Source organism: Schistocerca piceifrons, chromosome 7 (assembly GCF_021461385.2).
Source record: "Schistocerca piceifrons isolate TAMUIC-IGC-003096 chromosome 7, iqSchPice1.1, whole genome shotgun sequence".
In the NCBI taxonomy this organism is placed as follows: Eukaryota; Metazoa; Arthropoda; class Insecta; order Orthoptera; family Acrididae; genus Schistocerca; species Schistocerca piceifrons.
The window spans coordinates 512,795,108-512,815,957 of record NC_060144.1 but is presented as its reverse complement, the minus strand read 5'-3'; the positions used below and the strand labels follow the sequence as shown (position 1 = coordinate 512,815,957).

Here is a 20,850-nt window from a genome sequence, read left to right as displayed (position 1 = left end):
CTTTCATTTTTAAAATAATTATTCCTGTAAGAAATATTTGCCAGTTAATTTTAGAAGATAGTAGCTAGTCATTTTTATTTCTCAGGCGGAAATATTGCTGTCCTTTCTTACACGGTACAGGAATATTAAATCGCTATCATTTGCTTTTTTCTGTTCGTCATTGGAAAACGCAGGACAGTGAAACATCGAGCGGATCACATTAGTCTTATGCAAAACGAAGACGGGACTGTTCTCGTGCCTAACACGTGTGTTGTGTAATGAATTTTTTCGTCCGTTTGGAAGACAAAGAGAAGACGCTGCGTTGCGCAGTACGCATTAAATCTTAAAAATTCCCCAGGTTCTTACCGAAAGCCAGTCGCGTGACACACACCCTTGAAATATTAATATGCGTGCGAGTTCGCCACATGAAGATCGTCATTCAACGTCTTTGAGTTCCTTAATCGGTTGTTTTACGCTGGCGAATAACTTCAGGTAAGAAATATGATGAAACACACTACTTTTCCCTATTCGAGTTTTTGTGAACAATGTTTTCGGCTGTATTCGTCGACGGAGTAATTCTTACCGAGAATATTTATAGATGATTCAGGCTTGGTGTGACACTTGCAAAATCCCTTTCGTATTCGCAACTCTACGGATAGCGCTCTGAACACCTGTCTGCGACGTCAGATTACGTGCCGCAGGATATGTAGTGTGTACCAAAGACACTTTTACAATCCTTGTGAGAGAACTTCTCACCGCAAAACACTGAAACGTATTTCATATATCAGGAAACCTTTCGTTTTGAGTTGTTAATGAAATAACATTTCACAAAGTTTTCAAGTCATAAAACGACAACAAATGTTCAAAACGTCTACCGATTGTATTCATGCAAGCATGCAGTATTTGAATCACGGATTGCACACTTCTTAAATCATTCTCAGATGGTTTCAAATGGTTTCGCAGACCTCCATGACAGTGTCAGAGGCTCTAAATTCGAAGTCTCTGCTGCATAAACCATTTGGTAGCACAGTTAACAGTTCATAGGAACAAGGTGAGAGGAATTTTCTGGTCATGGAACTGGCCCTTTCCTACACGTCCACACATCCACATACCCATCTATCATGACCGACCGAAATAGTGCATCTCGAACAGTGTCGCTGAAATGTTTTGTATCTCCAAGATTTATGAACCCACTCCCTCTTACTTGCGGGACACACCCTGTAGTAGGTCTGGAAGAATGTGCTGAATGAAGTCCTTACGGACAGTGCCTTTATGATCTGCCAGGAGAAAATGTGGACCTACCTTGCAGTCACCTACAATACCATTGGTCTTAAACTGTCGCTGGTGTCTAAACTGAATTTTATCATCAGTATTTTAATCCACGCATAAATGTTGAATGAGAAGCTGTCAGAGGACATTCTTAAGGTGCATTACAATTTCTATCTCGAAAAATACACTCTAAGACAAAGAAAAGGACACCCAATGAAGGAATTCGGAGAAGGGACGAACACATTCAGACAAACAAATGACTACAAATTCAAATAAATTGGATGATTTATTCAAGAGAAACAACTTCACTAACTGAAAACGTCAATAATGCGTTGGTCCACCTATGGCCCTTACGCAAGCAATTGCTCAGCTTGATATTGGTTGAAAGAGTTGTTGGATGTCCTCCTGAGAGATACACTTTCAAATTATATCCAACTGGCGCGCTATATCGTCAAAATCCGAGATGGTTGGAGGGACCTGCCATAATGCTCCAAACGCGCTCAATTGTATAGATATCCGGTGACCTTCCTATGCAAGCTAGGGTTTGGCAAATACGAAGAAAATCAGTTCAAGCGAGGTGGCGCAGTGGTTAGCGCACAAGACTCGCATTCGGGAGGACGACGGTTCATTCCCACGTCCGGCCTTCCTGATTTAGGTTTTCCGTGATTTCCCTAAATCGCTTCAGGCAAATGCTGGGATGGTTCCTTTGAAACGGCACGGCCGACCTCCTTCCCCGTCCTTTCCTAATCCAATGAGACCGATGACCCCCGCTGTTTGGTCTCTTCCACCAAATCAACCCAATCAGCATAAGACTCTCGTCTTGTGCGGGCGGGCATTATCTTGCTAAAATGTAAGGCTAGGATGGCTTGCCATGTAGGGCAACATAACGGGGCACAGAATATCATCAAATTGCCGTTGTTATTTAAGGGTGCCGTGCATGACAACCAAATGTGTTCTGCAGTAAAATAAAATGGCATTTCATACTGTCATTCCTATCTGTCAGGCCGTATGGCGGGCGTAAAAAAAAAAAAAAAAAAAAAAAAAAAAAAAAAAAAAAAAAAAAAAAAAAAAAAATATTTCAAATGGCTCTGAGCACTATGGCACTTAACATCTGAGGTCATCAGTCCAAAAAATGGCTCTGAGCACTATGGGACTTAACATCTGAAGTAATCAGTCCAAAAAATGGCTCTGAGCACTATGGGACTTGACATCAGAGGTCATCAGTCCTTAGAACTGCTTAAACCTAACTAACCTAAGGACATCACACACATCCATGCCCGAGGCAGGATTCGAACCTGCGACCGTAGCGGTCGCGCGGTTCCAGACTGAAGCGCCTAGAACCGCTCGGCCACAGCGGCCGGCGGCCGGCGTCAGTCAGGTTGGTGTCCCACCGTTGTCTTGGGCGCTTCCAGACACGGCTTCGGCCTGTGCTCTCATTCACTGGGGTAGAATTGTCTTGACTGATGAGTGCCGCTTCGAATTGAGCCCCAATGCCCAGCGAAAACGTGTCTGGAGCATTATAGGCCGATCCCTCCAAACATCTCGGGATTGTGACGGTCTAACACGACAGCTGGACAGAATTTGGTACGATGTCCCTCAGAAGTACATCCAAAAACTATATCAGTCGGTGCCAAGCCGAGTAACTGCTTGCCAAGGGGCCTTAGGTGGACCAATGCATTATTGACTAGCTCATTTTGTGAAGCTCTTTCTCTTGAATAAGACATCCAATTTATCTAAAATTGTAATCATTTGTTTGTGTGTGCATGTACATCACATCTACCGATTTCCATCCCATTCGGATAATTCCTTCATAGTGCGTCATTTTTTATTTTTTATTTTTTTTATAATAGCCAACAGAAGGACGCCTATGACAAACTCTACTTTTTGCGACTGTTTCATTACAAGCTTAATAAAAAATAGCGAACGTTCATTTATAAATGTACAGTTCCGAGTATTTATCCTGCTGGCCATTAAAACTGAAATGTCAGGAAGATTACCAAATAACAAAATATTACTTATTTGATATATACAGTATAGTATGATTAGATTTGTAGGTGATTTGGGGATATATAGGAAGCAAACTTTAGTTGACAGTACTGCCACCCTTGATAAAAACAATGGTTCTAACATGGCCAGGCGTTGAGTCGAACTGAGCTTGGCACAGGTCCTCCATTCTCATTATGCTTTGAACAGTCATAGTCACCAGTTGTAGTGGCTGACAAGTGCTGCCAGTCTCACCAACGCATGTGTGTTCAACGGGTGAGATATCAGTAGAACATTCTGGTCTGGGCAACAGGGGGACATCCTCTACGTCGAGGTCTTGTGTTATATTATTGAAACATAACATCACAGAGACCTCGAAGCTAGGACTCCGTTGCTGACTGTAAAGCATCATAAATGTGACGACTGCTGTTCGTAACAGGCGGGTTATGTGAACCACAGGTGATAGTCTTGTGTGGCCGCTGGGACCCGTACCATCGCCCCATGTACTGGTTCCATGTGGCGGTGGCGAATTCAGTCTGGCACATTCATTCTTCTCGGAGCAACCACACACAGATGTAGCCATCGTGATGCTTTATGCAGGACAGAAACTTCCCGGAATAGATAATTTGGTGCCACACCTACATCCAGTGTGAGCGTTGGTCACATCATTCTATGTGTGCTTCTCAGTGCTGCTGTGACAATGGGGAGCTGCAAGAATGGTCGCATTCTGACTGTCTCTGGTGCTCCAGACATGGTCACACTGTCCTTTCAGATACTTGCCTTGCTGTATACAAGTCCAGTTCCTGGATTTGGTCACATCATTCTGAGCATGCTTCTCAGTGCTGCTATGACAATGGGAAGCTGCAAGGATGGTCGCCTGCTGAATGTCTCTGGTGCTCCAGACATGGTCACACTGTCCTTTAAGATATTTGCCTTGCTGTATACAAGTCCAATTCCTGAGTCAGCGTAAAAGAGGATGTGCAGAAATATGGAAACAGCGAGAAAGACAACACATTTGTCATACCCAGCGCTGTGTACGAAAACTGTGACTATTCAAAAGACCTACCAGTCATCTCTGAATGGATAAATACGGGCCCTGCATGATTTTCAAGGGAATATTATATAATTCTTGCTGCAAAATAGCGGAAAGTTCTGGTGATGATGATGGAGTTGGACAGCGATCACGCACCCTTCTTCCCTTAGTAGACCATAAATGCTCACCAATATTGAGATCTGGTGACTGTGGTGGGCAGGACATATGCGACAATTCATCCTTGTGCTCACAAGATCAGTCCTGGACAAGGTGAACTCTGTGAATATGGGGCGGTCGTCTCGGAACATAGCATCATTACTGGGGAACAAACATTGTTTCATGGGATGGACCTGGTCAGCTAAAATGGTCATATGTAACGCCATTCTGCAGAGCAAGCATGGGCCTTTGACATACCATGATATGGCTGTCCAAGTCATCATTGGACCCACGCCATGTTTCACTCTCGGGACATAAACTCGGCTAGAAGTTAGAAACAGTATGAAATAAGACTCGTCTGACCAAATGGTTTCCTTCCACTGCCCCATAGCCCAGGTTTTATGGCTTCAGCACAACTTTTTCCTGTTATGGAAATTTGCATCACTGATGAGAGGTTGTGGGATTCCAGTTTGCCCCGCAATTCCCAGTTCATGGAGCTCCCTTCATATTGTTCTGGTGCTGGCAGGGTTCACAAGTGCGACATTCAGCTCAGCAGTGACTTTTTCAGCTGTCGTCCTCTTAGTTTTCGCCACAATCTCCTTCAATGACTCTCTGTCACTATCACTTAACACATTGCAACTTAACGGATGACGTTTTTCGGCTTTCCCTGTGAGTGGTATAAATCTCCGATACAGTGCCTCTTGAAACACCAGATACTTCGGCTTCTTTGGTTACAGAAGCACCCACATATAGACGTCCCCAACTGGTAGTAAGGGGGGCGGGGGCGGCATTCCCCCCCCCCCCCCCCCTGGAATATGGGTACAGATTTTTCATTCATTATAGATTTCTCTCGAATTTCTAGTAGCTATTGTCTGCGTCTCCACTCAACTGCAGATTTGACATTGACGACTGAGACGAAAAATACTGCAGATTCAGCGGTCACTATACAACATGGATTTTTTTAGTTGTCACAATGCACTAACAATCTTAGCGTGAACGGACGTTAAGTTTTGTGAGCGAATGAAGTGTTATAGAGAGTGCCAAAATTCTATAAGCCATCTTAAAAGTTTTCTCTAATTCGAGGGGTGTTAACGTGGCATTGTTATTGACATCCAACAGTATTTTCTCTTTCATTTATTCCCCCCCTCTCCCCTGCTATTTTAGATTTTTAATTTGCTATTCCAGCCTAACATTATTAGGATATGAACAAATAATATTTGTGAATATTTTCTAGCTGTATTTCATTACTCTCCGGATGTTCTGGATTTAATAATATGAGGATGTAATTTCAGATTGCTGAATCAAAAAGTGTCATCCACATTCATATCAATAACGTAAAAAGGTGTGCAATTGAAATGTGCTTATCGTTTAGGTACCAAGGTAATCTACCTTAAAAGTGCTAAGTAGATTTTCTTCAGATACAATAAGTTTTGTGGACTTCTTGTCAGTTTTACTTCTTGGGGGCACGACTCGTTCGCAAACTCTCCGAGACGGTTATATCAGACTGGCAAGTTTTGAATCTTGTCCCCTCTTGGAAAAATTTATGTGGACACCCACAATTGAGCATACATGCTCTGAGCTTGAAGAAAGAGAGTATCTTACGAATTAAGTCTCTCGCTTGTTCGTGTATAGTTCATCGCATACCAATACCATCAGGAATGGCAACTCGCAACAAATGGAATTAAAATCCACTAAATAACTCGCTACGATCACGTTTAATGCTCGCATTGGCTACGACGTTCACACCACCACAATCCGCAGAACACTATAGAACGCTCATTGGCTGTCTCAAAAAGCGTGGCGTAGGTGTGCAGGACAAGATTAAACTCGACCGCCATTGTTCACGAAATATAAATGGGTCAGTCTCAAGTGTTGGCAGACGAGAACGTCGTGGCTATTAGCTGCAAGAGAGGCGGATGAAGGATGGATATATACCATCAACTTGCGTCTGCATGATCTTGTGTTACAAATAGATTTTTAAAGATTGATCCTCCAGCACTGAACCACCACTCGAGATGGTGGAATGGCATCAGCGATGCCTTATAACTGTTTGCAGTTAATGAACACTGTGATCAGATTTTGTAAGGCCCAAAGAGCTTCAGGTTGCATTATGACAGACTCGCATTTTATCAGCTTCTCGTTTGCACATTTGCAAATTATTTTCTTCGTTATTGGGCAGTGAATCCTTCAGTTCTCCAAAAATTACAGCATGGCGAGGTGTATGCAGCAGGTTGCTTGTATGTTCAAATGATACTCCTGATCTGATACTGGACGTGGAATGCTGGCACTACGACGATGGCGTTCAGAAAAAGAAACAAAATATCACACTTCAGTCTGATGCACTGGTAAGGCAGTTCATGCGTTAAAAAGGGCAGAAAAAATTGAGTCCCACATAGCGGTCAGTAAATTGATGAGGAGACCATCAGACAGGGCATGCAGTCAGTGATGCTGACGATAGACAGACACAACCACTTAGGATCGACGCGCAAGTCGCCGAAATGGCGTCAAATCGAGAGACTTGCACCAGGTGAGCGGTCTACCCGAAGGGAGGCCCTCGTCACACGCCATTGTTATTATTATTACCACTTAGGAGGACGAGATTTATGTTGTGACCCAATATGAAGTGGATAACGCACATTATCTAATCCCACATTGGAAGCAGGCATGTGTAATCACCTGTATGCGTTGGTAGGTGTGGCGAGGATTGACTTTTAGTAGCTAGATGGCGGCGCGGACTGACGGTCAACCATTGATCAGTGGTGTTGAGTTGTTGGAGGTGTAAGCAAACAAAGTTCTCTGCTCAGAAGAACTTTTAGTTTGGAACTGCTGTTGGGCATCAACTCACCGATTTTTCTATGGCGTGGAGGACGTAAGAGGACACTTCACTGCAGTGAGACTGAATTGGAGTGTCAGCAGCTCTTGTAGGAAACCAGAATCGGCATTTGTAACCTGAAATCATTACAGTGCAGATTTTAATTTCCATTATTACTGGTTGACACGGAGAGAAGTAAAACACAAAATTACAGCTACCATATATTTGACTGAAAGTTGGGTTGACTGATTTCACATTAAACTTAGGGTAAGGTGAGGCTAGGAATTTGCTTGTTCTCAAGTTTTGCTCACGGCAGAATTTGAGAGATAGATGGATAGAGTGTGTGTGTGTGCGTGTGTGTGTGTGTGTGTGTGTGTGAGAGAGAGAGAGAGAGAGAGAGAGAGAGAGAGAGTAGTCGACGCAGTAAGAGGGAAGACGCAATTGTCTGGAACAGATGAGATAGCAAACCGCCACAGTCCCTTCTAATTACCAGTGCAGTTGGGAGAGAGAGCTTAGTCAAAATTATTCACCTTCACCAAATAAAGTATAGCATTTGTAGTTCAGCAGGAGAGTAAGAATTAAAACAGTGACAGGCAAAACAAAACCAGGTAACATCCAAAGGCAGTCGCCCGCCGATCTTAATTCAAGACGCAGATTGGCACAACAGATAATTGTGGACGTGCCCCCTTGCTAGTGGAAGATACTGGGCCACCCAAAGTACATCAGAGCCAGTCTCTATCTGTTGTGAGTTTGATACAACCTCCCTAACTGCTTGTTTGTCATACAGGTAACACCAAAGGCCAGCAGATTCTGACAACCACATTTGCTAGTGTCCGTACCCTATGTTACATGAGCTAACCAATGTAGTATAACTCAAAAGGAACGGTGGAGGAGAATTCCTCGATTATATTTTTGCAAGATGTAGGCAACATGGGTGTGTAAACATGGTTGTGCATAGGCAGTATCAGATTAAGAGTGTTTGATGTTTATCGTATACAGTCCAAATGACTCTGCAGATTCCTCCAGGTTAGGTAAATAGCCTTTTGTTTGACAGGTGCCAAACGAGAGTGTATGTAGCGTAGGCAGTAGAGTAGTATGAGGCAGCCTTTAGGACGTTATCCTTTAATATGCAGATACTCAGTTCAGCTGGAAAAGATAAGATGTACATGTTCCACAAGCTAATGATTAAATTCATACAGCTGGTGGAACCCCTTTGTTTGCTTAGTTGGTGTTATACAACTGGTCATTTAAACTCAATATCTTGTTACGTTATAGAAGCAGTGTAGCATAAAATGTCTTTAAAACAGGCAGTAAAACGTCGTCGCATGCTACTTCAGGAATGTCATTCACTCAAATGTGGATCTGATTAAATCCCTGAACTGGCTGAGCACTGTAGTAAGCCATGTGCGAGTTGCATGGAAAAAGCAGGCACCATAGATGGCAGGAATCGGCAAAGTTAAGTGGAACTCGCAGCATACGGACATGGAGATAGAATAGTCATCCATAACATGGAAATACTTAAGGGGACACGCCCCCTGAGTGGGCTGCAATTTTAGCATTATCTTCACCCTCACAGTGCAACTGATCTACACTACATGATCAAAGGTATCCGGACAACCTCGAAAACATACGTCTTGTCAGGATATAGCTCTCTGTACAGTTCTGCTGCCTGTATAGCATTTCGCCTACCTTCAACAACAACAACAATAAAAGAAACCTTATGTCGATGCAGTTTGTAGGAAGAGCAGCCTTTATTGTTTGCCTACTCTACACACAACAGTATTTGAAAGGACTGGACTACTGCCGCGTGGGATTAGCCGAGCGGTCTTGGGCGCTGTAGTCATCGACTGTGCGGCTGATCCCGGCGGAGGTTCAAGTCCTCCCTCGGGCATGGTTGTGTGTTTGTCCTTAGGATAATTTAGGTTAAGTATTGTGTAAGTTTAGGGACTGATGACCTTAACAGTTAAGTCCTATAAGATTTCACAAACATTAGAACATTTTTTTTTGACTAAACTACTGTACTAAAATTACCTGTACATAAGGAAACTGTATCGCACTTACTGTACTGCTAACTTACATTCCCCAAAGATGAGTAGCATTTCTACCTTCTCTTCGTTGGTGTACATTTTACTCACACAAACCTTCAGCTGACGATGGTTGACGGAATGACGGGTGTGCTTTCTACTTATGTTTACATTTGTCCTCTGTCAACGTCAGCATGTGGGTATGGTCCATTACCCCGGGTACCTGCACTAAGTGCTGGATGCGTCAACGTCAGTGTTGTGTTATGTAATTAATAACGTTGTGTTTCAGTGAAAGGTACACTGTGATACATTTTTGAACAGATCTTGAGGAAAGGAAATGAATTACCGGATAAAAAATACAGGGTGCCATTAAAAAAAGTCAAACCACTGTTCCATTTACTTAAAACATTTTGTAATTTGCATCTGGACAAACAGTTATTTAGGGTGGTCAAGATAAATGTGACACCCTGTGTATAGGGATCTGGCAGATAAAAATCTACTAAGGAAATGTCTCTCTCAGAATGCAAATGAAAGGTTCAACAGCTGTATATGGGAGAGAATACCCAAAACTGTATTTGTTGGGCTGACAGTGCTGAAGATTGGTGTAATGGATGCAATAACAACATTCAGTGATGGTGCAATGTCAAGGATCAATGTTATGCAGAAATTGAACATCCAGACAATAAGGAATATGGCTTCAGGTCTAACTGCTATTGATAAACGGTGGGTAACCGAAGCAGAGGCAGCTGCAGAAGCTCTTACCAAGGAGTCAAGGATAAAGGAAAGAATGAAGAGAAAGATTATGGAGGATAAGGAAACAGAAGGACAGCTGGTGTATGCAAATAGAATATTCTAAACGAGCATAGTGATGAGTTAATAAATCTGAAAATCTTCTTTTGCGATTTACCAAAAACTTGAATTTTCATCAGTCGGTTACACTTTTCTCCTAAATGACTGAAGTTAAACTTACAAAAATTGGTACAGATACTTAGAATGACCTCCTCTACCTCCCTTGCCTACTATTTCCTGAAAACTTTTTAACATGAAGATAATGTCGGTTATACTTGAGCTACATTTTTAAATGTTTTTGTTGTAGTACAATAAATTACTTATCTTTTTCACAGATCAGCATCAGGAAAGGAAATTGGAAGCCTAAAACACTTATGTTAATGTTGTCTGTACTCTGACTCTTTTTCCAAGCCGTGCAGTCAGTTGTTCCAAAGAAAATGGTACCACAGTGAAATAGTGCTCCATTTTTTATACTATTATAAATATTGTCGTCAGTACCAAAATATAATAAATATCTCAATGATTTTGTGGGAAAAACTTTGACTAATAGCCCTGACTGTGTGTGTAAGAGTTTTCAGCTATCTCTCATTTATACACTATGTGATCAAAAGTAAACTGACACCTGGCTGAAAATAACTTCCAAGTTCGTGGCACCCTCCATCGGTAATGCTAGAATTCAACATGGTGTTGGCCCATCCTTAGCCTTGAAGACAGCTTCCAATCTCGCAGGCATACGTTCAATCAGGTGTTGGAAGGTTTCTTGGGGAATGGCAGCCCATTCTTCACGGAGTTCTGCACTGAGGAGAGGTATCAATGTCGGTCGGTGAGGCCTGGCACGAAGTCGGCGCTCCAGAACAACCCCAAAGGTGTTCTGTAGGATTCAGGACAGGACTCTATGCAGCCCAGTCCATTACAGGGATGTTATTGTCGTGTAACCACTCCGCCACAGGCTGTACGTTATGAACAGGTGCTCGATCGTATTGAGAGATGCAGTTGCCATCCCTGACTGCTCTTCCATAGTGGGAAGCAAGAAGGTGCTTAAAACATCAATGTAGGCCTGTGCTGTGATAGTGCCACGCAAAACAATACGGGGTGTAAGCCCCATCCATAAAAAACACGGCCACACCATAACATCACCGCCCCCGAATTTTACAATTGGTACTACCCACGCTGGCCGATGACGTTCAACGAGCATTCGCCATACCCACATCCTGCCATAGGCTCGCCACATTGTGTACCGTGAACGTCACTCCACATACGTTTTCCTCCTGTTCAATCGCCCAATGTTTGCGTCCCTTACACCAAGTGAGGCGCCGACTGGCATTTGCCAGCGTGATGTATGGCTTAAGAGCATTCGCTCGGCCATGAAATCCAAGTTTTCTCACCTCCCGCCTAACTGTCATAGTACTTGCAGTGGATCCTGATTCAGTTCGGAATTCCTGTGTGATGGTGTCGATAGATGTCTGCCTATTAGACATTACGACCCTCTTCAACTGTCGGCGGTCTCTGTCAGTCAACAGACAAGGTCGGCCTTTACGATCTTGTGCTGTATGTGTTCCTTCATGTTTCCACTTCAATATCACATCGGAAACAGTGGACCTAGGGATGTTTAGGAGAGTGGAAATATCGCGTACAGACGCATGGACAGAAGTGACATCCAATCACCTGAACGGAGTCCGTGAGTTCTGCGGAGCACCCCATTCTGCTCTCTCACGATGTCTAATGACTATTGAGGTCGTTGATATGGAGTGCCTGTCAGTAGGTGCACAATGCACCTTCCCGACGGATGTTTTCTCGTCTTGTTGCGAGGTTTTAGGAAACAGGAAGTTCCAGCCCACGACAGCGCAATCGTCGTAGCACTCGCACAGACAAAGCTGCCGAAGTTACTGTACTCGCTTCTGTTGTTACGAATCCACATGTGAGCACACAAGTGCTTGAACACGAGATTGGTACTCCTAAAACCAGTGCACATCGTATTCTTACACGTCATCAGTTCCATCCTTACCATGTACACCTACATCAAGAATCGCATGGGAATGATTTCCAGAATCGTGTACAGTTCTGTCAGTGGGCAAAGCAGCAAATCCTCGCCAACCGCAACTTCTTCTCCAATGTTCTATTTACCGATGAGTGTTCCTTCTCAAACAAAGGACAGGTAAATACAAGGAACAAGCATTATTGGTCTAGTGACAACCCACAATGGCTTAGACAGGTGGAACATCAGCGTCAGTGGAGAGTTAACGTCTTGTGTGGGATGCTTGGTACTACAACTATTGGCCCTTATTTCATCAATTGTAGTCTAAACGGCACAGCGTATGCCAACTTCCTCAGACAAATTTTTCCTCCTCTTCTGGATGAAGTGCCACTAAGAACCAGACTACTTATGTGTTATCAATACGATGGATGTCCAGCATATAATGCCTTGTGTGCACGTCTTGTTCTGAACCGAAGGTATCTAGCCAGATGGATTGGTCGAGGAGGAACAGTTACTTGGCCTGCTAGGTCTCCCGATTTAAATCCTTTGGACTTTCTTCTTTGAGGATGCATTAAAGACGTTGTCTATCGCGATATTCCAACAGCTCCAGAGGGCTTGCAGGAACGTGTCGACCTTGCTTGTAATTTTCTTCAGCAGGCAACACTGGAAGCAGTAAATAATTCTTTCATTCAACGAGTGCGCCGGTGTATCGGTCTCCAGGGTCACCACTTTGAGCACCTATGAAGTTCTGTTCCCGGTCAATGGTACAGGAGAGTCAAAGTCAATTTTGTATTATGTTTTTACTTGGTTTTCAGTTGTTTTCTGACAACTCCAGCAAGTGGAAGAGTTTGTGATCCTGGGCTCAATGTCAAATTTGTGTTATGTAATTAATAACTTCGTGTTTCAGTGAATGGAACACTGTGATACATATTTGAATAGGTCTTTAGGAGAGGAAATGAATTAGCGAATAAAAAATGCAGGGTGCCATTTAAAAAAGTCATACTGTTGTTCATATCTTTGTAAAAAACAAAGCTACAACGAGGGCAATCATGCTGATTGATGTCCCCCTGACGACTAAAGGACATTTGCTTGAAACATATTGTAATTTGCATCTGGACAAACAGTTATTTAGGGTGGTCAAGATAAATGGGACACCCTGTATAGGCCTAACTGCGTCCATTACAGCAAGTGGTAAGGAATGCTTGTGGGTATATTGTGTGCCTGTAGCATTGCTCAGCCAGTACTTGCACCACGGATCTTCCCCTTTTGTACACAAACCCTGCTGTGGGGTTTCATCTGTTAACACTCTGTGAAACCATGTTGCCCAAACAGCTCATCTCATGTTCTCCAAATCTCGTACATTACTCTTTATTGCTGGTCCATAATATTGAGTCAAAGAATCAATTCCACTTTGTAAGACGACCTGGAACACCTGTGTGTTTTCCTCCTGACAGTTTTTTTCCACTGAAGTCTTTACATAATTTTCTCAGACGAGCCCCCATTCTTTTTTGTACATGCCCAGCACATTCAAGCTTTTCTATCAGTGTGTCCCCATATGGTCTGTCATTAACAACAGTACTGTGCCCTTTACACTCTCCATCCCCAAGGTAGCATACATACCTCACACCACAACTGACCTTTGATCTTGTAAAAATGTTTAGAACTCCTTTCTTTTCCATGTTTGCACTTGGGTCATAAAAAGTTCTTTTCACAAACATGGGTGCCACTAAATTTTTGAACAAACTGGCAGTGCTTTGTTAGATATTCATAATCTAGTATGTTACCAGTTACAATAAATGTGGCAGTTACAACCCCATTCAGAGAAGTATGACCTCTCTTCTGCCAAGATCCATCAAACGCTGCTACAATGTCTGTATTCTCAGACAAGGCTATTGCTTCTTCTGCTGCTCTTTTCATTGAATGTTCACTCACACCACATAAAGCATTATGTATTAATTTATTGTACCTGTCAAACCTCAGTGGAGGAGGAGTCAAATCCATCACTGCACAAAAAGTCTGTGCAGCTCTCCTGCCCCTTCCAATACATCGCATTGCATAAGGAAGCTGAATATTTACACTATAATGTCGACTATCAGTTACTGGCGATGTCATAGTATCGCTGTGCATCTTACATGAGTTACAGGCAATCACAAACCGACTTGAAAGGCCCTTGCTTGCTGAAATATCCTCAGAAACGTCAATACTATCTTAACAATTGCAGTACTTACATTTCACAACACTCTTCAAAAGTCTTCTCAGCATATTTAGGTTCACAATAACATTTCCGTCGTTATTGCTGCTCACAATACTACTAGGCTTGTTCTTATTACATTCAGAAAGCGAAAATTTACTCCTAGAAGCACTGCCTGTAGACATAGTTTCCGCAGGCGACTTTTGAAGCAACTGATGTGTACTATTCAGTTGTGTTTGGAACTGATTGCCGCGAAATTCTCATCTGGGGCTAAATTTCTTTACTCTCGGCATTTGTAGCACAGGAAACATACACAATAACTACAAAACCACACGTGTATGAAATTCCGATATCATATATTCTCAGATTTTTCTTTACATTCGAACCATAGCCTTCTAGACATGCCTGTACTTTGGTTCTGGTAGTCAGTGCCTTCTAGAATACACCTGTGTTAACGATCCGTAACTAACAATGGAAGTAATGGAGAAACAATATAATGCATCATGTATTCTGATGCACTTCAAACTGACAGACGTGTGGCCCCGGTGGAACATTACGTTCAACCTCAATTTTAGAATGAACAGAAAATGATAATGCCCATTAACTATACCTTTTTGTAGTCTGCATGAAATGCTCTTTTCTATAAGCCAAGAATTTTTTTTCAAATTTTTGATAATTTTTATGAGCATGTCCTCTTAAACTGTTCAGAAGAAGACAGTTAACAAAATAATATACCATTATCACTAGAAACGAAGGTTTATATAATATGTGCAAAGTATTAACATTGTTAATAGCAAGCATGTAACATCTTATAATCATGCAATTAGCTAGGCTATCACCAACACATCACTTATGCGTTGGTGGAAGTACATGTCACTGCTCACTAGCTGACTGATGTTAGCGTATCTTTATAAGAAATCAAAGAGTAATAATAGGCATATTTTGGGCATCCTTGTACTTAATCACAGACATCACCCTCTGTTTTCAGCAGACTTGTAAGAAAGAACAGACACCACACATATAAATACATGTGCCATGATGGCAAATAATGATACCTTCTGTGTTTGTTAGACCTCTAGCAGGAATCAGGTGACAATGTGAGCAATGAAGATATTGGATGGTGGATGCCATGTATGTAGTGTGTAACATATGTGAATTTGGATCAGATGGGAAGCATGCTCAGATTGTTAAGGCCACAACTCGTAGTAATTGGGAACCTGGTTTCAAGTCCCAGACCAGCACAAATTTTCACTTGCCACCATTACATTTATTTCAGTCCCAAATTGCAGCTGAGATCAGAATTTCTGTTCCATCATGTATATATGGCTGAAGTATCATGAATGGAGTCTGTTCTTCGAAATATGTCTGAAAGAACAGACACCACACATATAAATATATGCACCTTGACACCAAGTAGTGATACCTTCTGTGTGGATTGTGGACATCATGTGAGGCTTAAAACAATGGGGATAATGGACAGGTGATGCGGTACTCTCTTTATTCTTATTTGGACACTCCTTTTAATCCAGAGGTGAACTGCTTTAAGAACTTACAAAGGTGAGGTGTACACCTGCCTTGGGATGGTGTAGCTATGCCAGCTGGACTAGGAACTGAGCCATTGGGTCGGATCAGAAGTGTGCTCAGATAGCCAATGTGGTCAAGGCCACCATCCGCAATAAGCAGGAAATTCAGGCTCAGGTCCTGGTCCAGCACAAATTTTCACTTGTCACCACTTGATTTATTTCAGTGCCAGGTTGCAGCTGATATCAGAATTATTCTTTCATCATGTATATATGGTTGCAGGCTCATGAGTGGACTCTGTTCTTTTGGACACTGCACGTATAAATATAAACCATCTTAGCTATCAGTTGGCCTACTTATTCCTGGTAAAGTATACCCTAATCCATTTTGAAAGGGGGAGCAGCTCTGGTAGCAGGCAGTGGGGCCAATACTATTAGATCAAATTAAAAAGTTGGCAGCCAGAAACATGGTGGAGTTAGTTGTCAGTTATTGGGGTGCTTGGGGTGGCCTTTCATTTCAACATATGCAGGGAAACTAAAGAAGATATCAAGACATTTCTGTGAAACCTTCAGGACATAAGTCACCACAGAATAAAAAAGGAGAATAAGTGGCTTATATGAAGTTGTCCTGCCAAGATTGGACAAATACAAAAGTCTTTAGGACAGAGCATAGTAATTTTTCATGACATGGTGACATAGCAGTGCTAAGAGATATGGCTGCCAGGCAGTGGTGCACCCTCACATGCAGTGTGGTTGCTGACAGCTCATCCCGTGGCTCAGTACCTAGTCCAGCTGCCATAGCTACACCATCCCAAGGTAGATGTACATCTCACCTTTGTAAGTTCTGAAAGCAATTCACCTCTGGATAAAAAGGAGTGTCCAAATAAGAGTAAAGAGAGTAGAGTGTTGTCTATCTTACGGATGTTTCTTTGTATATTGCACGTAAGAGTGGTCCAGCCTAAATAAAGTTATGAAATGAGCACTGAGTCAGTATTAACTGCACATTGCATAGAATGTTAAAACTCATATTCAGTGTGCTAGCTGCTAAAAATTCTAACGGGTACACACAGTCTACCTGTTGGCATAAAGATAGATGCAGCAGAGCCATGGCTGGGAAAATTAACGTTTAATGGTGCAGTTGTATCTAATGCAGTTGCACCAGGATCTAGATTTTACATCTGGATGTATACTCTCATTTAGCAGGTTATAACTAAGGTGAATTTGACAGCTCAGACTGGAACAATGCTCCATAAATAATATATTAGGAGCTAAATAAACTCACACCTTAAGTTTCCAGTTATGGACGAAGGAAGAAAATAGTGACAGTGATTGGTTGAGCTTGCTGCTGAACTGAATCGTGGACATTGCAGTGTGAGTGACTCTGGCTAACGCAGGAAATTGTGGTGGACTGACAATCAGTAGAATGCCACTAAGTAGAGAAACCATGAAAGTGTATGAAATGACTGAGACCCTGTGGATGTGTTAATCACATCTATCTTGTAATTAAGATGTACAGCTCATCACAGGATATATTCTCTGTATAGGTATGAAGATATAAGTATTGTCTTGTAAAACACACTGTGGAAGAAAAGAGGCACTGCTCAGGTGACAGAGGACTATATTAAAAACATTGTTACAAAGGACAATATAAAGAAGGGCATTCATACCATAACATGCAGAGAACAAAATTCTTGGAATAACTCTCCTGGAAAACATATGAAACAGTACTAGCCAAAAGCACCGAAAAAACTGTAGAAATTCTAGTCATACAGTTTACTTTCCAGTGCTGTTTGATGGTGGCATCATTAAAATGTTTGGGACTAAGACTAGCAAGACTAAAATTGTCCAGAGATGCACATAACTATGCATAGATTAAGTAATTGTAATAGTAAGGCCAAATGGGTAAGGTGCTTTCAGTGGCATAAAGTGTATCATTCCCATTGACAGAAGAGTAGTAACAGATACAGCTTTGATCATGACCATAGGCCCCAGATATGGCCTGCACCAATTTGTCAAATGTAACAACTATTTGGCACGCACACCAGATGTATAATTATATGTGCAATGAATGAAGTGTTACTAGAAGAGGCCAAGGTTATGGCAGCATTCTTTATGCACCCAGAGCTCACTTCCACAGTGGTCCTAATGCTGCTAGGTGAAAACATGGTGATAGCTTCAATCACAACTGTAGTGGTAAATACTGTTTCATGTATGTGGGTAAAATTGTGTTAATAGAGATGTCTGTGGATCTTTCTAGGACTTACAGGCAACATGAAGATCTCTGGCAGGAGACACAGCAGTCAAGCTCACTCTATTGAAGGTAGTAACGTGGCAGGAGGGGGCGATAAGGCACCAAAATACTTGGCATGGGCTAGCATTCCAAGACACTTGCATGGCAGGGAGACAGGTTACACCCCACCCCCACAAACACGGGTGCCACACATGTTTGCTAACTCCTATAGGAGAGTGGGGGGTGGAATGCCTCTTAAAACTGGCTACAGTTAACATCAAAGAAATAGCACACTTCACTGTAGCACAATCAATATTAGAGCCATGACTTCAAAATAGCAGCAAAATACAGTAGTCATTCTAGGAGGTCTGATTTTCTCATCCACATGTGTCACGAAACATATATTGACATAAGCAATATACCCTTGGTTAAAAAAGATTGGATAGGTCAAATAAAAGCCTAAGAAACATACCTGATATTTAAAAACCATAAGTTACTTAGGTGTAATAGCGAGATCTGTAGTGAGTAGCAAACAGAGTTTATTTATTTATATAGTACCAGTGTAATGTACAGTGGGCCACATGTCAGCTTAGGCCCCATGTAAACAGGTATCTGGTTCTGCTTTATTTTCTCATTGATTGTCCTTGGTGTCGACGTACTGCGTTGCTATACTGGCTGAAAAATGGGTGGGGGGGGGGGGGTGGAAGATCAACACTGACGGCTTTAAATGATGTAGCCAACAGGTGCACATTGGCGTTTCACAGTTCTTTACTTTCACTGTCGACAATCCACCCAATAATACACAGTTATATGGCCAGTGCACTATTGTTTAACTTTCGATAAGCCTCATTAATAGTTTGCAGGCATACATCAGCATACTGCTACAATAGTTACTGTTAAACATCTATGAGCAGTAAAAACATAACCACGCAGTTCACTGTTCTTATAGAATAATACAGTGTGTATTAAACAGACTCTGTCATTGTTTTAACATGCGGCCTATTTGTATTACTCTTATTTCACTGTTAAGTCAATGCATTGTTGTTGATCTAACCAATATGGGTTTCTCGTCTGAAACTCGGACATGGATTGATCGTATCGAGACCAAAAGTGGAGCATTTATATATCATCAAAATAACACATACTGAAACTATACATTGTTTTATGTTTAATTTACAGAAATTACAATTACAACATCACTCATTAATTTAACTGAATACATCGAAAAATTGGTTCTTTCTAACTGTTTCTTCTACCAAGAGGATTAAGCCGAATTATTTGTTTAAATGATGAAATTAACAGATATAGTTACGCAAACAATGCTTTTGACAAAACTGGTGATTACTTTGGAATTAATTAAGGGCTGGTTTGGCTAACATGTTTTCGAATAGAGCCAAATAAATACTTGAAGAATACTATTGTTTTGTCCTCCCAATGTTTATAATTAGTAAAGAATTTATATTTGTTTATAAGTCAACAATAGAATTTAAGTTACTAAACAATTACTGATTTCACCCTATAACAAAAGATATTAACTAGGAATAGTCGAAATAAATTAGAAATTCAAATACATACATAAAACTAAGCACAAAATTAGATCTGGTGCTATATTCTCTAAAACTGAGGACCAATCTTTCTCTTTTATGAAAATGGATCTTATATTCATGTATGTTAATAGTAATTAGTCAGACATGGAAAATTGAATTTTAAGGAGGCAGATGGCAAAACAAGAGGGGAAGTAAAAATATCCCAGCTTGCTTCGTCACATGGTGACAAGTCCAAAGGAAAAAGGGTAAAATGTTTAAGCAATTTTTTAATTTGTTTGTCTTCATCAAATGCAATAACGAGTGATCAAAGTGTATACATCTCAATAGTGTATTCCAGCAAATGGCTTTCCTGGACATGGTTCTGTAGGATGCTTCTCTTTGTATAGGCACAGCGTGTACACACTTGAACAACACTTAATAACACTCACGTTAGGTGTATGTTCTAAACCCAGACTGTTGTTGTTGTTGTGGTCTTCAGTCCTGAGACTGGTTTGATGCAGCTCTCCATGCTACTCTATCCTGTGCAAGTTTCTTCATCTCCCAGTACCTACTGCAACCTACATCCTTCTGAATCTGCTTGGTGTATTCATCTCTTGGTCTCCCTCTACGACTTTTACCCTCCACGCTGCCCTCCAGTACTAAATTGGTGATCCCTTGATGCCTCAGAACATGTCCTACCAACCGATCCCTTCTTCTAGCCAAGTTGTGCCACAAACTTCTCTTCTCCCCAATCCTATTCAACACCTCCTCATTAGTTATGTGATCTTCCCATCTAATCTTCAGCACTCTTCTGTAGCACATTTCAAAAGCTTCTATTCTCTTCTTATCTAAACTATTTATCGTCCATGTTTCACTTCCATACATGGCTACACTCCATACAAATACTTTCAGAAACGACTTCCTGACACTTAAATCTATAGTCGATGTTAACGAATTTCTCTTCTTCAGAAACGCTTTCCTTCCCATTGCCAGTCTACATTTCATATCCTCTCTACTTCGACCATCATCAGTTATTTTGCTCCCCAAATAGCAGAACTCCTTTACTACTTTAAGTGTCTCATTTCCTAATCTAATACCCTCAACATCACCCGACTTAATTAGACTACATTCCATTATCCTCGTTTTGCTTTTGTTGATGTTCATCTTATATCCTCCTTTCATGACAGTGTCCATTCCGTTCAACTGCTCCTCCAGGTCCTTTGCTGTATCTGACAGAATTACAATGTCATCGGCGAACCTCAAAGTTTTTATTTCTTCTCCATGGATTTTAGTACCTACTCCAAATTTATCTTTTGTTTCCTTTACTGCTTGCTCCATATACAGATTGAATAACATTGGGGAG

At 41.6% G+C, this 20,850-nt stretch overlaps 1 protein-coding gene across 1 annotated transcript in view; it reads left to right on the top strand.

The window, feature by feature from the left end:
• Positions 1–394: 394 nt before the first annotated feature.
• Positions 395–20,850, top strand: part of LOC124805146 (odorant receptor coreceptor-like) — a 275,309-nt gene continuing 254,853 nt past the window's right edge. Inside the window, exon 1 of the mRNA XM_047265615.1 lies at positions 395–471. The gene's annotated coding sequence lies outside the window, so the exon portion shown is untranslated. The remainder of the gene's footprint in view (positions 472–20,850) is intronic.